Raw genomic sequence first — 20,089 nt, 5'->3', positions numbered from 1 at the left:
CGGCCCCGCAGGGCCGCTGCCGGCCGTCCCAAGAAAAAAGCTAAAAGAATTTTGCAGCAGACATTCATTGAGAGAAGGCCCCGGCCGTCCGTCCTTCCGTTTCCCGTGGGCTTCCACTTACAACTTGTTTTCTAGAGCGGAATCCCCACCTCAGCAAGAGCTGGTTCACACCCTCTCTTGTCGGCTGAGGGTCCATCCACATGGTTGAGACCACCTTCAAAACTCGCTATCCTTTTAGACTTTTTCGTGAGACTGGGACTTGTCTTCATGGCTACAATGACTCCTGATGTGCCACAAATAGCCTCTCAATTCTGTTTCCAATCACCACTATAGACAATATTAAATAGGGAAAAAGAGTGGGAGTTTACTTTTCCTAATGCATGATAAAATCTGCTAGACATAAAGTTGTGTAGAGAGAGGGGGAGGGAGAGAGAGAGAGAGAGAGCCTTACTCAATGACACTCCAATTGAAAGTTGGTGCAATTGAAGTTGTGCATGTACGTGTGTGTCTGTGTGGGTACACATGCACGTTGTGTGACTAACACAGAGAGAGAGAGAGAGTGAGTGAGTGAGAGAGAGAGAGAGAGAGAGAGAGAGAGAGAGATGCTTAATGTGTGAACGTAAATCTCTGATTGTAGCATGGACAAAAGCCAAAATACTACTTGACCAAACAAAAGGAAAACAAATGCATGTCCTATCCTCCCTAAGGGCATGCCAATAAATCATCTGAATCAACGACATTCACAAGTAAAGAGTTGTGTGAAAAGTCAAAATTCACTAACTAAATGTGAACACAAGCACAAACTTATGCAATCTTGAAATATCAGGTGAAATGTCCATATCATCAAACGTTACAGACATGTGCTCAAGAAAGTGAACCTTCTAAAGATGTGGTCAGGCAAAATTTATCAATTTATTTTATATTTTATGAAGAGTACATCCCACCTTACTGTACATCTTCGTAAAACAAATTTAAAAAATATTATTAAATAAGCTACATCTAATCCATGGCATCAATAATCATCCTCCTCATTCTAAGAAAAACTAAGAGAGAGAGAGAGAGAGAGAGAGAGAGAGAGAGATTCATGGGAGTTGGACTTTTCTTTTTCATGGTGTTGTTTAATCCAAAATTTTGAAAAAATGTAAGGGGTATGCCTTTTAGCAACAAATTTAGAGAACATGAGCCTTTAAAATCTTAAAATCCATAGATACCATTTGAACAAGGTTATTGTATATTCTTTTATCTAGAAAGGTAATATTAGCTTTATCAATAAACTAGAGTATGATAATAGCTACCATCCAATAAATACTTGTGTTCTTTCAACACTTCCTATTTCAACAACAAACTCTTCTATTTTCACTATCAGAGTAATGACCAAAGGAATAGAGCTTTAGTTTTTCGATCATATTCATTAAAACTATCAAGCATTCTATTAGCTCACAAGGGAAGTTATAGCATAAGGAAACTACTCCACCTTTATGGATGCACACTAAAGTATGTATTTCATGAATCATGTGTGTAGATTAGCACTTGAGTACATTGTAATTCCTTAATAAAAATCCAACATTCCTTTAAGGTTGAGCATACATGCACCAACTAGCCATGAAAAAGGGAATGACCATCAAGGTTATGTAAAGTGGGAATTAAAATCAAAGAGTAAATCTTGATTGATTGTATTAAATGAGTGGCCAAAATTATAATCATGCCAAAATTACAAGCACATCATGTACATTTTATATTTGAAACATCTTTAAGGGAATGTGAGAAAGTTATATAGCCCCATTGGCAATAATTTACAACCATCAAGCTCAAACTTAAATGGGCATCAAACATGGATACACAATTTAAAAAAGGATTTCATGGAAATCTTGTGTAGAAATTATGAGTAACATTAATTTCTAGGTATTTGGAATGCTATAAGCATATGGAACCTTACCAAAAACAAGCGTATCTTGTAGTTTTTGATGGTGGGTGCAAGCTTGATGCAAGTGCAATGTGTGTGGTAGAATAAATTCTCATTTTTGGAGTACATGCTTGGGTTTAAACACTGGGTACGATGGGATGATATGCACTAGGCTGCTATTGTATAGCTATTGGGCACACTAGAGAGCTGAGGGTTTCCCTCTATGCAGAGGATTCAACTAGCACTTGAAAATGCTTTACCTTCTTGAAATGTAGCGAAGAACTATCTTTTGAAAACATCTTCCGCTAGGATGAACATGTGAAATATAGGTAGGTTCCACATTCTGTGGCATGTTTGAACTCCGAGCAGACACTATCCCATCGAGAGGGAGACACGTGCTTTGAGAACTTCAGTTCTCTCCTTGTTGGACTTGAGATCTACGACCATTGACTTATGGAGGCACTGCATGGTGTTAGCATCCACAACACTAAAGGACAGACTGTCAACAATACAAAACCGACCCAAACATAAGGATCTCTCTTTTGCATCCTTGGGATTCCACTGCATATATGCATATCCTTACCTACCATCATATCTTCATCATGTGCTCACACCAAGTGTCTAGCTACATGCTCCAAAGTTATGTCAGGTGGGCTGCCCCTCCAAGCTTGCCATTATGAGGAGAATGAAATCCTCTCGACGAGCGACATGTAAGAATAGACGTAGCCATGTAGATGTAGCTATTTGGTTGAGGCAACCGCCTCAAGAGGCGCCTCGGTAATTAGAGAAACTAGTGGTTTGCAAAGTGGTTGCTATACAATAGTAACATCTTGCAACAACACCACGTTTATATATCTAAGAAAAGATTATTAATTTTGATTAAGGAGCTCATAACATGCTCAAACATTCATACATAATCATAGGTGAGGTAATATCTACACTTATGCATAGTAGTGAGTTTACCCACATATTGAATAAGAATTGAACCATGTTTCTATACCTAAGAAAATATTATTGATTTTGATTAAGTAGCTCATAAGATGCTCAAGAATTCATACGTGATTCATAAGTGAGGTAATATCTAAACTTATGCATGGTAGTGCGTTTACCCACATATCAACACAATTAAAATAGATATTTAAAAAGATTAGCTCTAATTCTAACAAGAAAACCCCTTTTCAACATTCTAGACCATGGTTTGTTTTACCCATCATAATTTCTTTCTTTAGTAACTAACACTTACCTCTATGGATTAGCCTTCTTTGTGAGTTTTTCTCATTAGTTCTAAAAGTTGTTGGATAAAAGTTTTTTGCGATGTATAAAAATATTAATTAGGCAAAAGCTATATGGTGATAAGAAAATGTCTTTTCTCTTTTTATTATAAAATTTATACAATTTTCAAAGTCGCTCAACTTAAACCTAAGGATATTGATGCTTCAGTTATGGTCATTGCTTTCTCAACACTTGCTTAATCTTTTAAGCATCATGTTGGCCCATGCTTTACAAGGTTTTCATAGAGTTTAAAACATAAAGTAGTGGTTTTGGCTTGGCTTGAAGAGTTTAAGCTTGTGTACATAGGTTCATTCCTAAATGAAATCAGTTCGTTGTATTTTAAGTTGCCCATAATGCAACCTATGACCATTTGAACTTTTACTAAGTTGTCACTTCCATCGTATAGCATGATGCTTAGAAAACTAAGAACATTCAACTATTGCCTCCACTAAACTTGTGGCCATGCTTTTTAGCAAATCCATGGAATGGGTTTATACATTTAGAGTAATATATTATGCATCCCAACTTATGACACATAGAGAAAATACACATCCTTAGTGCATCACTAAAAGTAAATGTATCAGATGTTGATATGAGGTAGTTTCTAATTAGTTCTATTTATAATCTTGACAATAAAAAGAGATTTGTCATTCATTAGCTAATAGCAAATTTGACTCACAATAGGGGTATTAAACATTCATCACAAAAAATGTATACATACATGAAATGATATATATATTTACAAAAAATATACATATAGACCTATTGTTTATTACCTTTTGCAAGCACGTGATTGCAGGGTTAATTTTTTAAAGTTGAGATCCTTAGGATGCACATTTTATCAAGAAAGTAAAGGTGTTAAGATATTTATAGCATGGCATGTGTGTGTTTTTCAACAAAAATAGTAAATAAAAAATTTAATATCTTTAAATGTCTTTAGTGAAAATCAATCATATGTTATTTTATTGCACTTTATAATTCAAACACTTGTTAGGAAACCTTTCACATATCTTCTTGAGGTAGGCACTTGATAAAGTAGTACGCACTAGTTTTTCTTTGTTTTATTTTACTTTTTATCCTATTTTTTAATAAGAGGAAGGAAAAGATGGAGCCAAGAGGGCAAGTTGTTTTAACAAATGGACATCCAAAAAATTCAAGTTGGCTATACTTATTGGAAGGGATATGAGTGCATTGGAACATGAAGCCAACCTCAATTTCTTCTAAACCACGCGCACAAACTCAAAAAATCAACAAACTTAGATGTCAAGTTAGAGTGTCTTGTCAAGTGCTAAAGTTCATGGGGCTAACTAGAGGCTACTTGTATGTACTACTAAAGAGTAGCATTTTGATCAATGAAGAATTATTCTATAGTATAATGTGTGATTGTGATAATGTAGATGTAAAATCTATATGAAAACAATATTATTTAATAATTTTCTTTTACTAAATCTTATATGACAAAAAATATTTTAGAATTGTTATTATTTCAAATCGAGAATATAGTTTACTTAGGTTGGTATCCACTTTCTTTGAAGTTGGAAGAGGTTCCTTTCACTTGGAAAGGCCTCACACATTAACTTAAATGAGCTAGAATGCAAACACTCTTAAATTTATGATGAGCTGGAATGTAAAAACCCTTAAATTTATATTGAGCTAGAATGAGAACACCTTTAAATTTACAATGAGCTAGAATGCAAACACCCTTAAATTTATAATATGCACAAGCATCCTAAGTTACCTCATTTATGAGGTGTATTTGACTCTATCTTTAACAATCACTAAGTCCTTTAGTTGAAGACATGACAATGACAGGCATTTGATTGGCATGTTAAGGGAAACACCTTTAAATTTACAAAAATGAGCTAGAATGGAAACACCCTTAAATTTATAATATGCACAAGCATCCTAAGTTGGCTCATTTATGAGGTGTATTTGACTCTATCTTTAACAATTACTAAGTCCTTTAGTTGAAGACATGACCATGACACGCATTTGATTGGCATGTTAAGGCTTTCCTTGCATTGATAAGCTTGTTTTAGGTTGAATAACCTTAGGTTTATGGAGTGTGTCCCAATATAAACTTGAGTAATCTAGAGCCACACACATTCAGTGCATTCATCATACTTCATCATGTGTAAAACAAATGCACACTTGGAGACATTTGGTACATTTGACATGGGACCTTTTTTCCATTTGAGGGCCCTTTTTCAGGGGGAGAGTGGAGATGTACATGTGAAAGCCCTCTTGGGAAAGGGACTTTGGGACCATGGGTGGGTTCATAAAAGAAAGGTCAATAGGACATGGTACATACTAGTGATACTACATATTCAACCAAGGGGACCACAAATGGGGCGTGTGAATGGAAAGCTAGCAGTCTTTCAATTTTCGCCCATTCCTCTTTGTTTGTATTTAGGATTTCTCGTTTCCCGACCCCTCTCTCTCTATCTCTCTACTTCTTTCTCCAGCTTATGGTCTGACAGGTTTCACGATTCCTCGTTCTCTCTCAGAGAGTCCTCTTTCCGTGTAAACCTTCTTATTACTCCTCCATCACTCTAGTCTCTCTCTCTCTCTCTCTCTCTCTCTCTCTCTCACACACACACACACACACACACACAACCTCCTTCTTCTACTTCTTTCTCTTTATCTGTGAGATCCCTGATTAGAAAGTTCCAACTTTTAAGCTCATCTCACACACAGACACAACAACATACAAAAGAAGAGCTATTCAACCCTCCATTTCATAGAAGTTAGAGCTCTACAAAACCCTAGCTTCCCTTTAGCCACATCATCCTATGCCTCGCCTTAGACCTATATAACTTCTATGGTCTTTCTCTCTATTATGATACCCCGTGATACCCTCCTAAAGTCTACATATCACAGGGCCGTATTTTCTAGACTTCTAGCCTGACAGTGCATTATTCCTTTTGTTTTTGCCATTTTCTTTAAAGCCCCTATATGTGATTTGTCTTCATAGCTTCAATTTGCATAATTCTCCTCAATTTGTTTTTTGGTACTTCCAAGAAAGATTTTCTAAACCCCCTTTTTTTCTAGCCCTTGGCACAGTGTCTTTTGCTTTTAAACCCTAAACTGTAATTACTTGCCATCTAAGCATTATCTAATTTATTTCTTTGTTTATTTTGATTTTAATAATTCCACTCTAGAGACTCTAGCCTTGCTTTTCTAGCTGTTGTTGACTACACTGCAGCTGAATTGTTTAATAATTAGCTTTGGAATTATATACAGGGGCATCTAGATCATGGGGGTGCTTAATTGCTTCTGATCTGCAAGGATTGAAGAGGCTAAAGGTTCTTCTATTCTTGGTGTGTTGTGAGTTTTTTGTTTGCTTTTTGAGCAAGTGTCATTATCCATGTCTGTCATCAAGTTGATGATATGCGCTTCCTCCATTGCTCACAAGCCTTATCAACTGATGGATCTCATCAACAAACTCTTCCTCCATTGCCCACAAGCCTTGTCAAGGTGAGTTCAGTGTCTGCAAGGCAGCTTCTGCTCTCTTCACTTCAATTCTTCGCCCTTGCTCTCAGATGATGATTTACTGCATATTTATTTCACATCTGAAGTCAATATACTTTACTGTATGTTAATTGCTTTATAGATCGAGCTCGCTTTCACCCTTCCCGCGCTCTGATGGCAGACGAATAACTATGGGTACTGTAGATCGAAGCCTTGGCTTACTTTAAAACTAACTAATCATAATTAATTACCGGATCTTCTCTAATTTGATCCATTTGACCTAGTCAAACAAGCGATCAGTTGGGTACTCAAGCTCACGAGCTAATTAGAACGCTATAGCATCCCGTGCTGCTCATTAGGATTCTGTTAGGGTAAGTGCACGAGCTAATTAGAAGGCGTTACCAAGTTAAGCAGCCTCGCCAGCTAATTAGAACCTGTTAGCATTACGTGCTGTTCATTAGATGCGGTTAGGGTAGGTTCAGGAGCTAATTAGAATGTGTGTAACATGTTAAGCAGGTTGGGGTAGCATTCCGTGCTGTTCCGTAGGCTGCGGTTAGGGCAGGTTCACAAGCTAATTAGAATGTGTTAGCATTCCGTGCTGTTCATAAGTTCGTGTTAGCGTTTAGGGTAACGCGGGTTCGTTATTCTATGTTAGCGGTTAAGGTTACAGATAGCCGTAACGTACCCGCGGTGCTAATTCGGCTAATATTTAATTACGAGAAGATCTTCTCTAATTTGATCCGCTTAACATGGTGCAACAAGTTAAGCAGGCTCGCATGTGATGTGTTAAGTGTCGGCAGTTTGGATTACGGGCTGCTCGTAAGTGTGGATTAGTTGCTGTAAGCGCGCGGTTAGGGTAATCTGAGATGCAAGATAACGTGGTGCTTTTTTAAGTTAATCACGTATTGGTCTCATTTGATTACAGATCCTTATATGTTTAGAGACATGATCTTACTTGTGCCATATACTGCCTGCCATGTGTTTGTTGATGCTTCGAAACCTTCTCTTGCTTGCACACATCCCATTGTTGCCTTGCCGTGTTAAATCAATTCATGGTAATACAGACATGCCATGAGGCGTATATAAACCTTGGCTCAACCAGCCTTGTGCTAAACTTTTGAGTGCCTTGTTATTGCAGTCGCAGCATCATCAAGATTCTCACCTCAAAATGAAAAGACATGTAACTTTCCGAGTCATTGAATCACCTATGATTTACTGTGGGAGTAAAGGTAAGCGCCCTCTCCATATCATATCTTTTGTTTCCCAATTATTTGAGTTCACTCACACTTGTACATGCTTTTGGACAAGTTCTTGTGCTATGAGAGGCTCAATATACTTGCCATGAATGCACATGTTTATGTATGCGTATGGCACTTATGCCTTGGAAATTTCCTCAAGATCTTACTTAAACCTTTTGGAATTAATTTTCCCTTATATCTTTTGTTCCCAATGATGTGAGTTCACTCACACTTGTACATGCTTTTGTACTAGTTCTTGTGCTAAGAGAGGCTCAATATACTTGTTGCCATGAATGCACATGTTTATGTATGCTTATGACACTCATGCCTTGGAAATTTCCTCAAGATCTTACTTAAACCTTTTGGAATCAATTTTCCCTTCCAAGAACTTAAGTGGACACACTTTCTTTGTGTAGGACTTTAAGAATTATGGTTGGCATGGAAGCTTACAAATATGGTGACACACCGAAAGTTTTGTGGCGAGAATCTTGATGATGCTGCAACTATAATCCAAGGTTTAAATATACAGTTCAAAGGTTTGAATTGTTTTCTCTGATACTAGTAAGTAATTCTTGCCTTCTTCTTCCTAAGAAAATCTTTAAAGAAATAGTATTAGATGATGCATATTAATTCTAACCACTCACTTATGTAATTTTATTTTTGTCAAGAACTCTAAAATGTTTGAATTTCCTTGCCAAATAGGTTGATTATAAACAATGTGCTTATCAATAATGTGATTGTACATAAAGTGCATTAGGTAGTTGAAAGGACATTACTTAAAAAACAAAGCTTGACCTAGAAAACAAAAGTAGAAGTTTAGGGTGATAGTATGAAAAGTGCGTTAGACACTTGTAAGGACATTGCTTTAATTAGAAACACAGCTTGATCTATAAAACAAAAGCATTTAGGTAAAGGGTTTGTAGTAATTGCACATATGTCCACATTAGAAATATAACCTTTTATTTCGAATAAAAGAAAAAGATTAAGGGCATAATATATAGGAATTCTGCTATTTATAGTAGATCTTCTATTTATTTCCTCTTGGAAAATATATCATGTTACATTACATAATGGTGATTACAACTTCTATGTGCTACCATAATGTCTCATGATTGTATTTTAAAATAATAGAGGAGTGACACTATAATTTAAATTTCTTTGATCATCATATATTGCTATCTTTTGATTGCTTGATTAAGATTATCAAATTTATGGATATGAAAATAAAAAATTAAATACATTGCATAATGTGTTTTAGTGTCTATTGTTAAATTCCTTGTTGGACTTGAATGCCGAAAGAATGTCCATCATCTTCTTATTATATAACACATCTTATGGTTGTCTTAAGAATCTTGAAATTCATCAATGAACTAATCTTGAAAGCTTCATAAATGTCATAAATGAAGTAATCTTGTTTCTTCTATATTTATATATTGAAAGTTTGATGCATTTTTCAATGACAGTTTGTTCATACAAAATAAAAAAGTATATTGCTCTTGTTTTTAAGTGACTATAAATTATCTTTGTTCTTAAATGTTGCATTTGTTTGCTACTATAATGATGCAAGGAACCTTATTCCACACACACACACACACGCACACACACATATATACATATGTATATATACATATAGTAGCAATTATATATATATATATATATATATATATAATTACATACATACATACATACATATATATATGTATGTATGTATGTATGTATGTATGTATGTATGTAATTATATATATATATATATATATATATATATATATATATAAATTGCTACTATAAAATGCAAGGCTTCTCCCACATGTCTTATCTTTTTTAGCCTCTATGTGTGTGTGTGTGTGTGTGTGAAGAGGGTGTATGTATAACTTACATACATACTATTTAAATTATGTATGTGATGTATACATACATGTTGTACACACACACACACACATTATATGTGTGTGTGTGTGTGTGTGTGCGTACATATACATATACATGTGTGTATACATATGCATACATACATACATATATATATATATATATATATATATATATATATATATGTACATACATACATATATATATATATATATATATATATATATATGTACATACATACATATATGTATGTATATATATATATATGTATGTACATACATACATATATGTACATATATATATATACATACATACATACATACATACATACATACATATATATATATGTACATATATAGATATATACATTCATACATACATATATATATATATATATATATACATACATACATACATACATACATACATATATATATATATGTACATATATAGATATATTTATACATATATATATATATACACATACATACGCACATTTCTATATGCGTACACACTCATATATAAACCCAATCCCCCCCCCACACACACACACACGGGGAAAATTTGGATTTTCTTGTTTCCATTTGCATGTTGCATGGAAGTATCAAAGCACATAGAATAATCTTCCCCTCATTTGGCTCCACATGCTCACCCATAGTACATTGTGCATGTGCCAACTCTAGTAATTACTTCCTACTTCTCCTCTTGAGGATTATATAACCTGCAAGTTTTATTATTTTGTGTGTGTGTGTGTGTGTGTGTGTGTGATGGTTTATACATTTGTAGCTTAATCAAGGGATCCTATGTGTAAGTTTCATTACATACTTGTTCTTTTTATTTTATGTGGCGAGTTGTCGTTGATGTAATGTTGAATAGATCAGTCATCATCAATGTCATCATCATCATCATTGTTATATCTTTATGTCTTTGTGTTGCTATCGTTGAAACAATCATGTGTCTTTTTTCTTCATGCATTAGTCAGTGTTGATTATAGTGAGGGGAGAGGAGGGGTAGGATAGAATATGCAAGGGAGATAGCAAAAAGAAGGTCTGAGCTTACATGTACATGTGCAAGGAAGGTAATAAAAAGAATATATGGGCATAGATGTACTTGCGTACTCGTGTGTATGTATGTTTGAGTGTGTGTGCAAAGGTGCATTTGTATGTATACATTTTCTTGTACTTGTGTGCATGTGTGTGCATGTGTGAGTGTGTTTGTGTGTGTGCACATGTGTGTGTACTAGCAAGGAGGGGTAGATGTGCTACTCATGTGTAATGGCAAGGGGGAGGGAGATGATAGCTATAGGGGATGCAACAAAAAGAAGATGTGGGCTTCGATGTACATGTTCAAGGTAGGCAACAAAAAGAGCATATGGGCATATATGTACATGTGCATTCATGTGTATACATTGTATATGTATGTGAGTGTGAGAGAATGTGCATGCATGTGTATGCATGCACATTGTACATGTGCATTCATGTGTATACATTGTATATGCATGTGAGTGTGAGAGAATGTGCATGCATGTGTATGCATGTGTGTGCGCGAGCACGAGAGAGAGAGAGAGAGAGAGAGAGAGAGAGAGTGGTGTGTGTGCATGTACATGCATGTGTATGTGAGTGTGTGTGTAATGGCAAGGAAAGGCATATATGCTTAATGGGTGTGTGTGTGTGTGTGTGAATAAGTGATTGTTTACACATTTATAGCTCAATTGTCCATGGGACACATGGGATCCCATGTGTAAGTTCCACTATGTGCATGCCCTTTTTATTTTATGTGGTGAATTATCTTGGTTGTAATGTTGAATTGATTATCATCATTGTCATCACCATTATATGTTTAAGTCTCGTATTGCTATCATTGAAGTAACCATGTGCCTTTTTCTTCGTGCATCAGTTTGTGGTGATTTTAGTGAGGTAGGGGAGGAGAGGGATAGAATAGACACACAGAAGGTAATAAAAAGAAGATGTGGGCTAACGTGTACATGTGCCTCACATGTGCAAGGTAGGCAAAAAATATTAAGGATGTGTGGGCATAGATGTACACATGCATTGGTGTGTATGCATGTGCATGTGTGTGTATGAAGTGCTTAATGGGGGCAATTGCAAGTAAAGCATAGGCCAATTTTCTTATTTTATAGAAACAAGAATGTTCGGGCGATCGATTAATGTTCTTCATTTTCACTTTAAAATTTATAAATTTATAAATTTATAATATTTGTACCTTTGTATTCTTTAGAACGTTAAATAATTTGCATACTCCTTAAATATAGCTTTAGTGTGTTATGCTTTAGATGATGATATATCTCTTTCTTGATCTGGGATGTTCTTGTTTGTTTCAAAAAAACATGTTAAGTACCTACATTATCTTTAATACAACTATTTTTCACATTTCAACCTTCATTGTAATATGCATGTTTTCTTTTCACATCATTTTCAACTTATAAATTTTTTGTGGCTTAATCAATTTACAACCATTGATTTATTGGCTACCTTGACACCTTTCATAGTATACTCCTTAAATCCTTGTATGGAAGCAAGTGGGAGCGAAATGAGGGCTAAGGTGATCTCAAGTTTCTACGTCACATTTTAGTATGTGTGTGTGGTTATGGAGTTGTTTTGATGAGTATGTGGTCATAGGGTTGTCTTAACAAGTATTATAGATATTATAAAAATTATATTCATGTAGACATGGCTTCCTTTCATAAAACGAAGATCGGGAAGGTTTTTAGATGCATAAATAAATTCCTCGATTGTAGCTTTTGGATTAGTCGGGTTTGGAAAATATAATACAAGGAAAGTGATATTTAAGGTAGATGATGTCGAGTCAGCCCATGCTTTTATACGTAGAGTGGTACTCCTAGTTGATATGTAAGTTCTGTTTATTACTATCTTGCTAAGTACATGCTACATTATTTATTTTTGTATTTTTGAGACTTGATCTTTAACAAAAATGCAAGATCAAAAGATGACTTTAAGAAAAATAAATGTGAGCATTTTGTTTAGTTAGGTATTGCTAAGTGGTGTTTAGTTAGGTGTTGTTAAGTGGTTGTCAAACGATGGTTAGTCATGCCTTGTGTGGGATGGTCATACCTTTCCTACTCAAGTGTCAGCTTCACTTTAGGCCATGGTGTTGTAGTTTTAAAGTACATCAGTAAGTCATAAGAATTTTTATTATTTGCATTAAGCCTTGGTGCTCCAATTTATAATTTACACTTCATGATTTATGCCTTGGCACTTCATGTGCCCTTGTACTTGTGCTTTAGTTTAGGTTTTTTAGCTCTAGCTTTTATATTTTACATCAGAACTGGTGTGGATCATCATTAAGATGTTGTGGTAGCTTGATCAACTCTTTGGCTAAGTGAATTTTGATTAAACGATCAAAAAGGAAGCAAATGTTGATGGTGCCAAGGATGAAAGAAGCAAAAATTATGGGTAAAATAAGTCCCGTGTGCAATATGGATAGCTTTGGAAAGAGATGTGGGCATCGTCTATTGATGGGGACATTTGCTCGAAATAGTTACACACTACAAAATATACCAAGAAAATCAAAGATGGTGATGCAAGATGTATTTAAAAACTGCATTAATTGGAGACAAGTTCTTAACACCTCTAGATTGGAATCCAATTAAATGCCAACTTTAAGTGGTTGTTTTGGTTCTAACTTTAATATAATTGTGAAATTATATGCATGTGGTGATTGCACTAGGGTATGCTTAAGGTTATGTCTAGGTGGATAATTGATAAATTAGGAGTTGAAAATAAAGAGGATGGACAAGTATATCATGGGCACATGATGAGTGAAACATCTAAATTTTCACTTATAGAGATATATATAAGTCAATTTCTCTACCCTCTTAATGGACTCGAAATATATATAAGTCAATTTCTCTACCCTCTTAATGGACTCGAAATATATATAAGTCACTTTATCTACCCTTTAATGGATGCTACATGTATTTTTCACAGCTCTTTCTCTCTAGTTTTCTTTTATGGTTACAATTTTTTCTATTTTGATGGCATGATTTCATGGAATTATTAGTTCGATGGTACTTGTAAGTGTTTGAGATTTTACGTGAGCCCTTGGATGTTGGTTTTGTAATGAGATTTTGGTGTCTATCTCTAATATTTGGAGTTTGTGAGAATGGGGAAGGCTTCCATGGATATTCCTTAGGTTGGTGAGCATTATTCTTGCTAAAATATCATGTTGGAATCGAATGAAATAGTTTCAATGTCCATCCGCTTATTACCCATTGCATGTGGATCTTAAGTTGTTGCGTTTCTCTCTATGCCAAATATGACAACTTACATATCTCTTGAACAAGCCCCATTTGCATCTCAAACCATGAAGTATGATACTTTGAAGATGATAAACTATTAATCTCAAACATACTCAATCCATAATTGATAATCAAAATCACATGAATTGGACCCGAGTGAGATTAGCACTAAAAACTATTAATCTCAAACCATGAAGTATGATACTTTGAAGATGATAAACTATTAATCTCAAACATACTCAATCCATAATTGATAATCAAAATCACATGAATTGGACCCAAGAGTGAGATTAGCACTAAAAACTACTAAATATGCAAGTTGTTACATGAACCTACAAATATATAAGGCATCCTTAAACTCATGCACAAGGGTGGGGTCATGAGTAAAGACCTTCTACACTTACTCCATGCTCTTGCATATACACACAAAGTAAGAAACAAGCAACTCTACGAAGGCTTTAGCACTTTACTTTTTATAGGGGACTCTAGTTGCATTTGATGATTGTAAAGTCAAATCTCATTAAGATAAGAAACCATTTTGTTGTAGGGTGGACCCTTATGGCTTGTTCACTAAATACAGTAAATGTTGAGATATCAAGCTTAACTAGTGCTATGGTGGACATTGATAACCTACCTGGGTGATATCTTCCGCACTTATGCCACGGTCATGGTTACTGAGATTATGGTTGATATGTTGCGAGTGGATGACAGGCTGTATAACAGCCACTTTGGAGCACTAGAGTTATGGCATAGCTATAGCACCAACTCATATAGTCAAGTTCACACTATAGACCGACTATTGTATGTTGTTGTAGGAGAATACTGAACCTTTATGTATCTACTCTTGTCTTTGAGTTATATGGTAGTAGAGAAGAGAAGAAGATAGAAGAAAATTCAGCCATCCATTTGTGTCTTGCTCTTTCTTGTGTGTGTATGTGTGTTTGCTTTGCAAGGAACTCAAGCTCTCCCTCTCCTCTGCATTCTCTTTATGGTATCAGAGCTAAGATTCGTGTGAGAGATAAGGAGGCAAGAAAAAGGAACAAACAAGCGAGGAAGGAAGCTGTACATGAGTAAGAGCATCATTATCTCTTTCCCTTTCTTGTTTAGATACAACACCCGCTTGGTAGCTTCGAGAGCTACACATCTCCGATTGAGGAGCTATCTTCATAGAGGCTTGGAGATGCTTGTGTGGTATGCAATACTTTGTATTCTAGTTTTGCGACCAAATTTGCATTTTAGGTACGTTTCGGGCTCCGTTCGGTCATTTATTTTTGGTAGTTTCGGGAAGTTTTGGTGGAGAACTATCTCTAGTTGAAATCAAGTTCTTGCAATATAACAGTACATTTCGGGAGTGTAGATAGTGTTTTCACATGTACTGTTGATATTCGGTGTATGTACATGTGCTCTAGTCAGGCCTGGTGACATACATGTTGTGCTAAAATACCACTGCAGCAGTCATTGCTGTGTTATAAGTTGCATACAAAAATTGTCTGTTTGTAGCTTTCTAATTACTACAGGCTTATATGTATAATGGACTCAATAAGATTGTTAGTGAGAAGCTAGACAAGAACAAATTCCATGCCTAGAAGTTTAGAATGACCAATTTTCTAATGGGTGGGTAAAGGATTTTGGGACTATGTTGAAGGAGACAATGAGAAGCCTCTAAAGTTTTTTGAAGAGAATGAGCATATATAAAGGCATTCAAGGATTGGAATCAGGGTGCAAGGAAAGTCGTGTATTGGCTTTCGATTAGTGTCACAGACACAATGATAAGACACATACAAGATGCCAACACTCGAGCAGTTGCATGGTAGAAATTGTACAGATGTTCCAAAGTAATACAAAGGCAAGGAAATTAAATCTAAAACAATAGCTACATTCTATGGAAAAGAAAAGCATGTGTATCAATGAGTGTGCTTAAAAGATCAAGGGCATTGTTGAATCCCTTAGGTCTATCAATGTATCAGTGGAAGATAATGATTTGGTGAATGTCTGTTTAAATGGGCTTGCTAACGAGTACAAGCCATTAAATACCTCCACTGCAGTCAGAGAGAATGTTCCTGACTTTAGGAACTTGGTTCTATGTTAATTATGGAAGAAAAGTCTCTAGGTGAGGACTCTTCTTCATGAACCAAGAACACATCATAACATAACTTCTACTCTAATTCACGTAGAGATAGAGGTTGTGGTCAAGGCCAAGGTGGTGGCCGACAAGGAAACCAGAATTTTGGACAACATCAGTCCAATGATTCGTAGAGTAACACCAATCATACATACCTAGAAGAGGCCAGTCTAGAGGTAGGGATAGGTAAAGAAGCTGAGGTGGTTGGAAAAGAAATCAGAGTGCAATGATTCATAGAGTAACACCAATCATACATACGTAGAAGAGGCTAGTCTAGAGGTAGGGATAGGTAAAGAAGCTGAGGTGGTTGGAAAAGAAATCAGAGTGCAAATAGTATAGAGTGCTATTATTGTTGCAAACTAGGACACATGGCAAAGGACTACTATAAAAAGTAGAATGACATTAAAATTGAAAAGTTACAACAAGGCAACTATGCATTATCTAGTAAATGGGGTGGTGATGATGACAGAAGTGAGCAGCTATTTGTGATGTAACATATGCTCAGTTCCACAATAAGAGATGTGGCAAGGTCTCAAGATACATGGTATGTGGATTTTGACGCTTCTAACCACATGACGTCATGGTGAGTGGTTTAGAGACATGTAAAAAATGAAAAAACCAAGTTATGTAGAAACAGGTGATGAAACTGCGCATCCCATTGCACATATTGGTAAAGTGCCAATGTCTATGCAGGATGACAAAATTAAGTATTTGGCATATGTGCTTCATGTTTTAAATATTATAAAGAACCTGGTTTCTGTTGGATAGATGGTTAAGCAAGGTCTGCAAGTGGTTAACCCTCAAGGATGTTTTGTGAAAGACTTCAAAAATCAGTTTGTGTGGTTGTAAAGGGTAACAAAAATGGCAGTATGTTTACTTTGGATGTGAACATGCCTGAGGTAAAGGCAACCATGTTTGCGAGATGGAACATGTGTCATTAAAGATATTGACATATGCAACAAGCGCATTGGTCATGTGAATATACAACGACTGAAGTCTATGTAAGCCCAAAATATTGTTGTAGGTTTGCCAAAGTTTAAAGTTGATGGTATGCATAAAGTATGTGAAGCATTCCAACTTGGTAAGTAGGCCAAACATACTTTCCCACGTGAAAAGCATGTCTACCCAAGATCATTAGATGTTATACATTCACATGTATAGGGACTAACAAGGATTGCAACAATTCACATGTATACATTCACATGTATAGGGACTAACAAGGATTGCAACAATTGCAGGTTATAGGTATTATGTTACATTCATTGATAACCACACTAGTTTACTTCTTCATGAAGGAGAAAAGTGAGGTGTTTGCTCACTTTCAGAGATTTAAAGTCTTGGTCGAGAAGAAAAAAGGCATGCAAATAAAATTCCTAAACTTAGATAGTGGGGGAGAGTATTTCTCAAATGAGTTCAACGATTTCTTGATAAAGCAGAAAATTAAGAGACAATTTATATCTAGGTACACTCCACAACAAATGGTGTTACAAAAAGAAAAATAGGCACATTGTAGAAGTGGCATGTGCCTTGATGGCTGAAAAGAATATGCCACATTATTTTTGGCAGAAGCAATAGCAACTAAAGACCAGACGTGTCTCACTTGAAAGTGTTTGGGTGTATTGCATATATGTGTACGTTCCTGATGAAGTAAGAACACAGTTGAATCCAAAGGTAGATAAATGCATCTTTATTGGTTATAATATGCAGCAAAAAGGTTATAGATGTTATAACCATACCTCTCGTGAGATGTGAGTAAGCAGTCTTTAACAAGATGAGTAGCTAGTATGCACCAGTAGTAGTGAAGGCAACATAAGATATAGATGTAAGAAGTGCTAATGCTGCAGCACATGGAGAGCAACAATCTCACAGGTGCTTAGTGTTGAGATGTCAAGCTCAACATGAGCTGACACTCATGAGGCGCTTGTATGATTGTTCGACATTTACATCATTGGTAGCTGGCACCGACATATCTTTGCCAGAGATTCTACAGTTGGTGGACTACATCAACTAGTCTACACCTGCCCACTCCACTTAGCATGTTCACATTACGGACCGCTTGTATATACTCTATTATGTGTGTTAGTCACTTTATCTTCTTTGTAGACCTCTTTTGTTGTGTGAAGAAGGATAATTTTCAGCCTCTCATCTTGTGTGTTCTCTTCTAGGATTTGTGTGTGTGTGTGTGCTTGCAAGAGCTCAAGCTCTCTTCTCCCCTGCATCTTTTCATGGTATCATAGCCTAGTTCATGCTAAGGGCTGAGTGGCAAGCAAGAGAAGAATAGGAAGTAGTACGAGGATAAGACCTTCATCTACTCTTCCCTCTTTGTGTTGGCTACTACACCATTATCTCACGGGAGCTCTTCGAGAGGCACTGGCAAACGAACTCCAATTAAGGAGCTTTCTTCGTGCGGGAGTAAAGCTACAGGAAAATTGTAGAGTTTATTGGATAAAAGTTTTTGGGTCAAAAACACGTTTTGGGTGCGTCTGAACCTCGGTTTTTCAGTTCGCACGCGTTCACGGGTAATGCGGGTAAGTTTCGATTCTCTGTAGAACTCTGTTTTTGGAGCTGCAAGAAGGGCGATTGGTTGTGCAGACATTGTGTGTCTTGCAAAGAGGTCTTAAAGTTTCCATTGAGTGTATGTATACAAATTAAGGTCACTAGTTTTGACAGTTTGGGTGCAATATAGTACCGGAGAATACAATAGTTTGTGTAGGTCAAACAAGAGTGTTGTTTTTGGTAAATTTGTATTGCAGACAAGATGGGAATGATGGAATAAACCATATTGTTACGCAAAGAAGCTTGACAAGAACAACTTCCATGCTTGAAAGTTTGGATTGACAAATTTCCTGATGGGAAAAGGTTACTGGGACTGCATTTAAGTTGAACATGAGGAGGCACTAGAGATATCAGAGATTAATCCAACTGCTACATATGTAAAAGAATTCAAGGATTAGAATCAAGGAGCAAGGAAAGTCCTGTATTGGCTTTCTACTATCAGCATACATGACACTATGATTGGGCATATGCAGGATGCCAAGTCACCTAAGGAGGCATGGGACACCTTGGTGAAGCTGTATGAAATTAACACCAAGGCATAAAAGATTTAGGTCAATAATGAGATTCATATTGTGGGAGAAGAAAAATATATCTGCCAATGATTATGCCTTGAAGATCAAGGGCATTATGGAATCACTTGCATCAATTGGTGTTTCTATTGATGATGATAATTAGGTGGAAGTGTGTCTACGTGGTCTCGGGCCATAATACAAGGCATTCAAGATGTCTGTTCAGACTTGGGAGAACATTCTCAACTTCATAGATTTTGTGTCAATACTGATCATTGAAGAGAAGAATTTGGGTGAAGATCAACAGTCTTCACAAAATAAAAACAGTTCAGAGCAGTAGGCCTTCTACACAAGTGTAGGTAGAGGACGAGGTAGAGGTCATGGGCGTGGCCAAGGTGGTGGACGAACAGGTAATCAGAATTATGGTTAGCAACAGCAACAGTCCCAAGATTTGCAACAACATCACACATGTGGAAGAGGACAATTTAGAGGTTAGGGGAGTCAACGAGGTCATGGTAATTGGCAAAGGCAGCAGCAACAGTCCCCAAGATTTGCAACAACACCACACATGTGGAAGAGGCTAGTTTAGAGGTAGGGGGAGTCAACGAGGTCGTGGTAATTGGCAAAGACAACATAATGATACACAAGCAGCATGTAAGGATGATGTATGGTATGTTGAATTCAGGTGCTTCAAACCACATGACAAGTCATGGTGAGTGGTTCAAGGAAATGAAGAGTCTTGAAAGACTAGGTTTTGTTGAAACAAGGGATGACACTGCTCATCTGATTGCCCATGTTGAAGATGTGCCATGGATGGTAAGATGAAGTATCTTGCAGATGTACTTCATATTCCAAACATTACAAAGAATCTGG

The 20,089-nt window shown here is 36.2% G+C and overlaps 1 long non-coding RNA gene across 1 annotated transcript; it reads left to right on the top strand.

The window, feature by feature from the left end:
- The first annotated feature begins 5,571 nt into the window (after nucleotides 1–5,571).
- LOC147609794 (uncharacterized) lies at nucleotides 5,572–8,864 on the top strand. Its single transcript, XR_015264158.1, has 3 exons — nucleotides 5,572–6,652; nucleotides 7,785–7,875; nucleotides 8,301–8,864. It is a non-coding gene; the product is annotated as an uncharacterized LOC147609794 (long non-coding RNA).
- The last annotated feature ends 11,225 nt before the right edge of the window (nucleotides 8,865–20,089 follow it).

Source organism: Cibotium barometz, chromosome 50 (assembly GCF_041138505.1).
Source record: "Cibotium barometz isolate CiBa-2024 chromosome 50, ASM4113850v1, whole genome shotgun sequence".
NCBI classification, from domain to species: Eukaryota; Viridiplantae; Streptophyta; class Polypodiopsida; order Cyatheales; family Cibotiaceae; genus Cibotium; species Cibotium barometz.
Note: the sequence above shows the minus strand (reverse complement) of the source record. Positions and strands in the feature narration are given on the sequence as shown.